We start from the raw sequence: 11,180 nt of genomic DNA, 5'->3' as shown, positions 1-11,180 counted from the left end.
ACGAATATACAGTATTCAAACTGTTTAATCACCGTTCCAAATCTATCTGCCTGAATAAAACAAATACAGTAGAGTAATGACAAGCTGTAAAAAATAAAACTATATATCAGTAGCTCATCACAGCAGATATAAACTTCATGAACACACTGAAGTAACTGAACAAAGCACGATTAGCAACAACACGTTGGCTGTACCAGATATTACAATTATATTACTTTTGCTGATACATTTTATGACGTACTGTAATAGTAGTAAACACAGATTCCGATACTTGTATCCTATAACATGTAGTTAAAGAGAAACCGTTCATAAACCAGACACCCGATACGCATGCCAGCGTCAGCGACACACTGTCGCTGGAGGTGAACAGCGCTCAGTGCCTACTGGCGCTGGCGCTGGTGTGTAACACCTGTAACATGTTAAACCAGCGCTCAGTGCCGAACCGCCGCGGACCAGCAGCCAATTGCGAGCTAGTAAGCCAATATAGAAAGTGTGGTGTTTTAGCTTTCTGGAATCATTTTCTTTAGACACTTTATTTTTATTTTTGATGGCGCACATTGTAAGCGATATTCTGGAAGAGGAGACTCCCTTTTCAAAGCGCGTAGAAACAAGCAATTAGCAGCGACAGTGCTTCCTTTCTATATTTACCCGAAACCTCGCTTAATATAATTTTAGGAAATGACATGTCAGCACTGTGCTTGCATCCAGAGCGCGTCTGCCGATGAAAATAAAAATACGGCTAAAAACAAAACAGTATTCGGTTCAATAGACAGTTAGTAACTTAAAAACAAATAAGCCAAGTGCTCCGTGTCTCTGTGTAGTTTGAATTTTAAATGTGCCGCCCCTGCTAGCTCTGCGACAGTCAGCCAATAGGCAGGGACGGGACGTTGAAAAGAATTGTGGGAAATGTGGGATCAGGCATAGAAGCAAAGGTATATTTCAAGGTCTTAAAACGACTATTTTCTATCTTAAAATGATAGTTTTCTTTTGTCGTCTATGGTTTTATTGTTTCACCGATCTTGTTTTTATTGATATGGTTTATCTTCTTTATGCATTTAATTGCATTCTTATTGTTTTATTGATCTTGTTTTTGTTTACTTCTGTTTTATCTATTTATTTTTGCACTTACTCTCCTGCTCAAGTATTTTCGTTTTGTGTGATTATTGTATTTCCTGCTTGTATTTTCTGTTTTAGGAACTATATTAAAGGTTGATTGATTGAACAATACAATATAAATTTCCCTGTGTTCTCCATTCCCGATTATAGTGTGACATCTTCCTGTAGGGGGCGACATTGTAACAAGCACACTGTCTGTGAAAGTACTGTGACACGCCGACAGATCTGCAAGGAGACTCGGGGAGAGACTTGAGTTTCAGTCCTCTGTAAAAAGAACATTGCTAAGCATTGCTGGAGGGTGAACACACTGTTCAACTGTATATAATGGCTTGTAATATTCTGTTTACTGTGACTATAGTACCTTGGATTGGTAAGATATGTCATGTATTTATTTATTTATTTAATAATTGATTTGTTTCATTTCTGACCATTCTTTCTTTTCAGGTTGCGTCACTGCAGACATGGTGACTCAGTCTCCCGACAATCTGAACGTTACTGAGGGGAAAACAATTGAACTTGATTGCCGTTACAGCGCTAGTAGCAATTCGCTTGACTTTTTCTGGTACATACAATACCCAAATGATTCTCCAAGGTACATGCTTCAATCACAGAGCACTTTACAGAGGTAGGCTGTGAACTGTGCATTATATGCAGAGTCACTTACAATAGGACATTGATTTAACATCTCATCCGCAGGATGAAGCACAAGGAAGTTAAGTGACTTGCTCAGGGTCACACAGTGAGGCAGTCAGTGGCAGAGCTGGGATTTGAACCGGTGACCTGCTGGTTACAAGCCCTGGACTTTAACCACTGGACCACCCTGCCTCCAATGCATACAGAAAGACCTGGTGCCGGTGACAGTAATTAGATTTGTACCTAATTTCTACCCAAATATTTATTCTTTCTTAATTATATATTTTTAAAAAAAATCACCTGATTTCACTCAATTTTTTCATTAAATAATTCTACCTAATTTTTAAAAAAAACCAAACCATTCACCCAAATAATAACTAGAGTTGTAGTCGAGCCCTCAAACCTGGAGTCGAGTGGAGTCAGTCATGAGTCCTGGATGTTGGATGAATCAATGTATTATTATTGCCCTGTGTCCTGTGTTTTCTGTTGCTCCCTCACTATCGCTGTGTGTTTAGCTGCTGTGTATTTCTTCATATTAGTTTCTAGTCTATTGGGATGTTTTGGAGTACAGTGACAGCAGAAGCAGACTTTCTTCAGGGTTATACTTTGCTCATTGCTGTTCTAATAAGGAGCAATAATTGAGCTTTAGTTTTTATTTAAATGCTTTCTTTGGATATTTACATATTGCTTCCCATGTTGGTTCTCTTTTTCTTTATTAATGCACAGCATATCTTTAGATTTGCAAAGTGGCTGTAGCATAGTGTAATATGGAAGCAAATCACAAAGCAGATATTTGTAAAGAGTTCTCATACAACACTGATTTATATTATTATTGTTGTAGTTTATGAATTCATAACCACAGACCTCATTACAAAATGACCACATCATTAAACAAACAAATTAATCCCATATTAAAAGGATGTTATTTTACCTAGATTGTTCCAGTAAAACCCTAACTGTATAAATGGTTAATTGTATGTAAAAATAATGCGATATCTTGTAACAATTGTAAGTCGCCCTGGATAAGGGCATCTGCTAATAAATAAATAATAATGATAGATTTGATTCTCCTGTCTGCCCGTCAGCACAAAGATATGTAAACAGTTTTAACGTCAACGTGTTAATTCTCATTGAAACAGTAACTCATTTGTAAATAAGGCGGGAAACACAGCTCTGAATCTTCACTGCACACTGGTGGAGGGGTTACTGTACTGCACTGGCACAATAAGAAGCTGCTTCACAGCTGCTTTAATCTGTTTCTTTCTGATCACTCCAACAGCCCCCATCATGAGCACAGAGTCTGGATTCTTATACCTACTGATAAACACACTGGTTTATTTACACTGTGAGTATCTGAGGATTTATTACTGTTCATTTCCCCTGTACCGGGTTCTGTACATTTGTATCTAGGACTTGTCATTGTCAAAATACTGCTCAATTCTGATATAAAGGTAATATGCATGTAATACGTAATTACCAATATCATTATACTATGACATATGAGATGTGAAAGAAAACCAGACAAAATGTACAGGAAATTCCACAGCTGACTCTTCAAGTTGTCTCTTCTTTGTAAACGTGTTTCTGCAGGTGTGAGATCTCAGGCTCAAGTATCTCAGACAGCACCATCACTGACTGAGTGAAGGGGAGACTGCAACCCTTCACTGAAACTACACAGCTTCTGCTTTCAGGAGTCTTCAGTGGTACAGACAGAGGCCAAACAGAAGCCCAGAGAATGTGATGATCTTTGTTTCGGACCCAATGAAAAGACTCACAGTTCAGTGGGTCGCTGGACAAGGGGAAGAGCTCTGGGGTTTTTAATGTGAGCAATTCACAAGCAGAAGACTCTGTGACCTATTACTGTGCAGTGGAGGCACAGTGTTTGAAAGCTGTGAGAGGACCTGACAGAAACAGAGTGGAGTTAACAGAACTGAACAGCCTGCATCTGGTGGATCTGCACATGAAACAGGACAACAACCCATTAGAGACATTAGACTCTACTGACATACATTCTGTAAAAAAAAAAAAGTAAATAATAATAAAAAAATGTTCATTTAAATTGTTTATACAACTATTTGCATGATTTGGTAATTTGCTTGAAAGACTCAGACAATGCTTAAATGTTCAGACAATGTTTGCTATTTTTGAAAGGTTTATAGTGTATTCTGTGTTAAAAAAACCCAGCTGTTGAGGCTGCATTTGTAGACACAATGAATCTTCTTGTCTGCCTCAGTGCAGCACTGCCCTGTCTGGCTGCTAGCCTTCTCTTTACCATTGATCCTTGCTACTGTTTAAGTCATCTTGTTCTGGGACTGGTTCTCATTCACTGTCTATTACTAACACATTGTATCTGTATTCCTAGTATGTCATCTTAAATAAAAGCATCAGCCATATTAATACATATCCCATCCCTTTATTTCTCACACAACAATGAGAGAAGGGAGTCTTGTTGCCCATTTATTGATTGATTTATTATGCTCCAGTCTGCTATTTTTCCTCATCCAGACTCCCTTCCCCTTTACAATATTCCATTTGGCCAGATAGTGTGATTAAACCCATCATACACTGTCCCATGTGATTACAGTGTGTTTAAACCCATCATACACTGTCCCATGTGGATACAGTGTGTTTAAACCCATCATACACTGTCCCATGTGGATACAGTGTGTTTAAACCCATCATACACTGTCCCATGTGGATACAGTGTGTTTAAACCCATCATACACTGTCCCATGTGGATACAGTGTGTTTAAACCCATCATACACTGTCCCATGTGATTACTCACATTTTTTCAGTCGCCTCGGACAGTGAGTATATGATACTCCGAGATGCATTTTGGATTGAGTCGGTCGATCGATTTCAGTCGGCTTACAAGGTTTAAACATGTTTAAGTGTGATACCCAAATTATATCTCAAATTACCACATGGGACAGTATGACAGGCTATAACGATGTGAATGATTGCATGCAATTGGTCTCTGGGACGGAAAGTGTGTGTCTCGGCCTTCAAACCTTAAGTTCTTAGTGCATAATCAATTCTGAGATCTGTGCAATACTAACACATAATCAATGATCTTCTGAGCTCTGTGCAATACTAATACATAATCAATGGTCTTCTCAGCTCTGTGCAGTACACATTGGATTCCCATTAACACTTCCTCCCATCAGCTTAGATACAATCTTTGAGAAGCAGTTTGCTGGAATAGTTTGTCAGCGTGAAGAACAACCTTAAGAGGAACTAGAACAGAACCACAGACAACTCTGCAAAAAGACAGAAATCAAGAGAAATGAGTCTCTGGGTTAATAGCATGGGGACGGCAGATTGATACAGTATATTACTCAGAAGGGTTTTACTCCTTGTCACCCCTGGTCAGAAACAGATGTGTGAACAGCAGTGTGGAGCACAGTAATGGCGAGGGCTCTGCACTCCTGACCAGAGGGTCATGGGTTCATATCCCAGGTGGGGACACTGCTGCTGTACCCTTCAGCAAGGTACTTTACCTAGGCTACTCCAGTAAAAAAAACACAGCTGTATAAATGGGTACCAGAATTTCTAAGTAAACATAATGTGATTGTTTTTTTAACAATTGTACTGTAAGTTGCCCTGGATAAGAACGTCTGACAACCACCACCAACACCATCATGAGCAGTCACTCCCACCACAGGATGACTGACAGGCATTGCCAAAGGGTATACAGAGGCTCGTCACTGCTCTGGTTTGACACTTCAGTGCAGGAGAGAGGGCAGTCACAGCTATTTCAACCTGCACACAATGATGCTTCAAGGAGGAAAGGCTCACCTAGTCAATATCATACTGGTGTGTGTCGTAGGTAAGTAGATATAACATGATGGAACACAGGGAGGTTCTGGTTCATTTAAACATTACCTTTCTAATTTCAACTAACAATAGAACTGCTCTGTTATTTTGAAATGTACATTTTATAAAATAACAGTTATTGTTCTCTCCAATTAAGTATTCTGGTACTATTGTTAAATTAATAAAATCATGATGTAAAATAGTAGGAAATATCATTGTTTATTTATCTATTTATTGGCATTTTTACACTAAATTTATATATTTCTTCAATATTTCTTTCTATTGTTTATCAGGTATGACACAAGGAGATGCAGTCCATCAATTACCTTCAATTCACTTGACAGAAAATGAGAAAAAAATATTATTTTGCCAGTATGAAACTTCAGGCAGCACGGACCTCTTCTGGTACATCCAGGAACACAATAAAGTTCCAGAGCGCTTGCTCAATGAGTACCTCAACGATAATCCAATATTTAAAGAGCGTTTCTCTGCATCTCATGACAAGAGCGAGAAGACCTTTAATCTGACTCTCTCTGCAGCTGTGCTGTCTGACTCTGCCACATACTTCTGTGCTCCGAGGCCCACACTGTGTCAGTCTGTATCTCACCTATACAAAAACTTCATGCTGCTTCCTCTTGTAGTGGACTATAATCCAGCAAGACACCCTTATAGCAAGACACCCTTATTGCGATTTATACACACTTACTAATCATGTGTCTGTATCAAGTTGGACATGTTATGTCCTTGCTGACAGTGATGTTGTAAACACCAAATACACCAGTATCCCAATGAATTTCTAATCAATGTCAGGCTATTTAGTTTCTGCATTCAAACCTGACTCTCGGTTGCCATGCCATGGGTGACTTCTGTCACCTTTAGCTTCCTTATACTTTACTGTGAAAAGGAGGTGTACTGATATTTTGGAATGACTAGAGAAGGGAGGAGTCACTCACAACTTGAGAAGGAGGGGCGTGTGCCTCAAAGAGGAGCGAGGCGTGACAAGAGGAGTGTTGTGTGCGAAAGGGGCGTTTTTTTGACAGATTGCTCTTGGACGTCATCTTGCTCTGGCAGTAAAAAAGAGTTAAAGTAACAATACTTTTACAATATACATGTGGTCTTGTGTTGCTTTTTAATTTCATATGTCTGTACACTATTCTAAACTATAACCACTAGATGGCAGAAGACAAGCTTTGATACAGAGCAATTGTAAAAGTTACAAATAAGCATAACAGCACAACAACTGTAATTATTATTGTATTGCCAATGTATTGTTATTGTTCTATACTTTTTAAATAGTGCATGAGGCAAATAGGGTACAAATCTGAATTGTTCAAATATCAATTTCTTTTCGAAATCCCAGTAGAACTGCATTACTAATTTCTATATAATTATGTCCCAGATTTCCATCTTTTCACACAACTTAACTTTTTTTAATTGCCTTCAGTAATGCAAATGAATTATGACAGTGTGTTTATAGTGTCACTGAATGTATGAACAAATGCACATTTACGTAGCGCCTTTCTGCCATCCCCAATGAGCCCAAGTTACTTTTCTCCAGTTCAACAAACAATTGTACAGTGAAGTGCAGATTTCTTCATTTTTAAATACTGAAATTGAAGATTTCATGAAGTGGTTCAAGTTTAAATATATGTTTGTAAAGTCACACTTTATTGAACAGACCATCTGGGACATTGTATCCACTCTTCTGATCATAGATACTGTGTGTAGCATACACTGGTCAACTAACAGAAAACAGTGCTTGTACTTTTTCAAGATATACATTCTGTACAACATAAACAATACTTATAAATGGAAATGAAATACCCAACTCACAGGAAGTAACAGAAAGTGCTCATCAAATGATCTGCTTGTGCCTCGGGCTGGGGTGATTGGATGAGGGAAAGGGGCGTGTCTATGCTGAAGTGAAGCACTCTTATGAGCTCTACATCATTCCCTCAGTAGATGCTGGCTGGTTGAACACAAACCTAAACACTGTTCTTTCTGAACTGAAGAACACTGATCGCAATGGTTCTCGTGGTCTTGTTTAGTCTTTATTTTGGTAAAGATTTATTTACAATGCATTATTTTCCTATTCCATACTCTGTGATGCTCCCAGTGAGCTGCTCCTAACCACTGTGCTTCATTTCCAGGGCTGAGTTATGGAGATGAGGTGCGTCCATGGAAGGATCTCCAAACATCTGAGGAGACCCAGGAAACCAAGATCTACTGCAATTACTCTGTCGAACAACGCATACACCGAGTATCTGTTCTAGTACCAGCAGACACCAGGGAGGAATCCCAGATATATTCTTCATCGTTATAAAAGCAAGTGGTGGCAGTGAGGAGCTCAGATCTGAAGAATCTGACCGAAGGTTTATAGGACACTTGAATACTTTGACAAAGATGACTTATTTGTCAATCTCAAACACAAAGCTGTCTGACTCCGCACTCTACTACTGTGCACTGGGGACCACAGTGATGCTGATTAAAGTGCAGCTGCTTACAAAAGCCTGCAGAAAAGCCGTGGATGTTCATGCTTATGCCATGTCTAGAAGCAGATCTTTACCAAGCAATGAAAACTCATTCCCTGGGCATGCTTCAATCTGGTCAACACTCACATTTCGTTGCCAGTCAGATGGGTGTTCATCAATCCGCAATACCCCCACCCCACCAATACAACCGTCAGCGTGACCCAAAAATTACCCTGAGGTGGCTTGCTGCGAGCGAAACCGCCTTGCAAAACAGAAACAAAAAATCAACTGCAAACTGTAGACGACATGTCACTATATTACAAACAAAGAAATGCAGGGTACATTATTCTATCGTCTGCTAAGAAATAAATTATACATCCATTACCAGGCAATGACACAGCAGGGACAAGGCCAAAGTGACCGAAGTAAGAGCTCTGAGAGAAATGCTAAACAGCAAACAGGGTCATTTTAATGAACACAGTAGACCTTGAAGGGAAATAGTTTCTATTTACCAATAAAAAAAATCAAACTTTAGGTCTATGTCTCTAATTAGAGGAAAGATTATCATCAACTATAACATTAGTACCACAGATAGTAATAAAGAGTATATTAATAAATACAGCCACATATCCAAATCATTAATAATGAACCGCAGCAGTATTTCTGACAGGGTTATCATACCCTCTGCAGTGTAGAGATCCCTTTGAGGTCCTTGCGTAATAACTAGATCAATATCAAATAACCAATAGAAGCCATGTTTAGATGTATGTAACTTATTGTCTTTATAGTTATACCAGGAAACAAGTGAAAATGTGCAAACCTGACGGGTCACAAATAATAGAAAGACCTTTCCACTTCCATCCACTGAAGGTACAAAAAATAGTAAGCCGGAGCAAAGTTAGTTAATCGTTACAGATGTTACGTAGAATTCAGTGCCCATGGAAATCAGTTTCCCTGCTTATTGTACTGCATGCAATTAGGTGGTCTGAATATTCGTCTTCTGCACTTTTGCCAGGGTTTGTTTGGGCCGAATCCCAAAGTGAACCTTTTTTTTTTCTAAGGTTAAGGTGAGGGTAAGGGTGAGGGTTAGTCTATATGCGGCAGATTACGCAACACACACACACACACAAAAGGGATCAATAGACACACCAACGTATCCTGAAACCGTTGAGCAAAAAAGAAATCGGCCTCATCAGGATTGCTGAAAGACAGACGCTCCCCACCAGGGTTGATTTTCAAGACAGCTGAAAAAAGACAAGACAAATCTAAACAAACGTGTTTTTTTCCCCCCACACTGCATTATGTCGAAGTGCAAATTGAATCATATGCCAAATGATTGTGACAGTAACGTATATTTTAACTGCTCATAAGCTGCATAAAACAAAAAAAAACATTGACCAATCTTTTGTTAATTTCTGATGCCAATGTGCTTCAGTACGGACATTTCTCCCAACAGCAGCACACATTTTTATGGTGTCCATAAAAGGACTGTAGATGTCACTATTACTATGGTTGTATCTACTAGTATAGCCTGAATTATAGAGAGGTACTGGACTGCCATGGCTGTTGCTGTTTGTGTTCAAGTTGCTCTGCTAGTAAGCCTAACATGTCTCCTTCAACTCCCCCTACACATGAAGCTCAGTTGAAAAGACCAGTGTGGATTGATCCCATGACTCAGAACTACATACTCAGAGCTGTTGATCAGCGATATTGGTTTGATTAAGATCACACTACAACAGTGTGCTGCCTTCCAGGAGCCGCACATCACTGAGAATGTGGACAGAACGAACAGGAGACGACCCGGTAGTAGTCGTCCACATCGGTACAAACAACATTGGAAGAGACAGGCCAAGATCGCTGCAAAACAAATTCAGAGAGCTAGGAAGGAAATTGAAAGACAAGACCAAAACTGTGGTATTTTCTGGGATACTGACAGCGCCTTGCAAAAGGACCATATGGACAGCTGGAAATACAAAATCAAAATGCATGGCTGAAATCGTGGTGCACACAGGAAGACTTCACCTTTCTTGAACATTGGAGCACTTTCTACAACAAGGACTATCTATACAGGTGGGATGGACTGCACTTAAACAGAAAGGGAACCAATCTACTCGGAGAAAGGATCCTTCAGGAGGTCCAGAAGCATTTAAACTAGAAAGGAGGGGGGGGGGGGGGGGAGGAGAACAAAAAAAAAACAGAAGAGAGACCACATCAAAACAAGGGCAACAACTCAGGTAAGACCACTATTAAATGTATTTCTTAATGCTAGAAGTCTCAAACAAAATGTTAGAACTTGAAGCTACTGCATTAACAAGTAACTACGATGTGATAGGTGTTACAGAAACTTGGTTGTCTGAGAGTGATGAAGACGAATATAATATTAGTGGGTACACACTATATGGGAGAGACAGGCAGGACAGAAGAGGCGGAGGGGTAGCGCTATACATAAGAAAGAGTCTTGACGCCCAGGTGTTAAATCTGGACAAAGAAAACAATGCAGAATCAATATGGGTCAGAATAATGGACACAAATTCGAGGGCATAATAGGAGCATGCTATAGAACGCCAAATTCAGACGCTGAGCAAAATAATCTGTTGTACAATGACATTAGAAATGCTTGTAGAAAAGGAGAAGCCATACTAATGGGGGATTTCAACTTCCCCCATATAAAATGGGAAAACCCAATGGGGGGCACGACGGACGAAATTGAAATGGTGGAAATGACAAATGACTGCTTCCTAACGCAATTTGTCAAGGCACCGACTAGAGGGGAGGCATGCCTTGATTTAGTCTTTTCAAATAATGAAGACAGAATAACTAAAACAGAGGTCAGAGAGCCATTGGCAAACTCAGACCACAACATGGTCTCATTTGAAATATTTTTTAAAACCCCAAAAGTAATGACTAAAGCTAAGGTTTACAATTTTAGAAAAGCAAACTATGCAGGTATGAAACTGAGGACTAACAGAAGTAGATTGGAGTAAAATAGAGAAAACATCCACAGAAAAAGGATGGCTGTTTTTTAAAAATGTAGTACTAGAGGCACAAAACAATTATATCCCAAAAGAAGACAAATCTAAATCTAAAACAAAATGGCCAAAATGGTTTAATAGATCAATTAAAAAAATATTCAGCGAAAAAAG

General features: G+C 39.2%; 1 long non-coding RNA gene across 2 annotated transcripts; it reads left to right on the top strand.

The window, feature by feature from the left end:
- Positions 1–711: 711 nt before the first annotated feature.
- Positions 712–4,132, top strand: LOC117963119 (uncharacterized). 2 transcript variants are annotated; one of them, XR_004660631.2, is made up of 5 exons: positions 712–932; positions 1,267–1,486; positions 1,561–1,708; positions 3,029–3,094; positions 3,340–4,132. It is a non-coding gene; the product is annotated as an uncharacterized LOC117963119 (long non-coding RNA). The 2 variants fall into 2 exon arrangements; XR_009308020.1 differs by having other exon boundaries at positions 1,561–1,741.
- Positions 4,133–11,180: the final 7,048 nt, after the last annotated feature.

Source organism: Acipenser ruthenus, chromosome 21 (assembly GCF_902713425.1).
Source record: "Acipenser ruthenus chromosome 21, fAciRut3.2 maternal haplotype, whole genome shotgun sequence".
In the NCBI taxonomy this organism is placed as follows: Eukaryota; Metazoa; Chordata; class Actinopteri; order Acipenseriformes; family Acipenseridae; genus Acipenser; species Acipenser ruthenus.
This window is presented reverse-complemented; position numbering and strand designations above follow the sequence as displayed.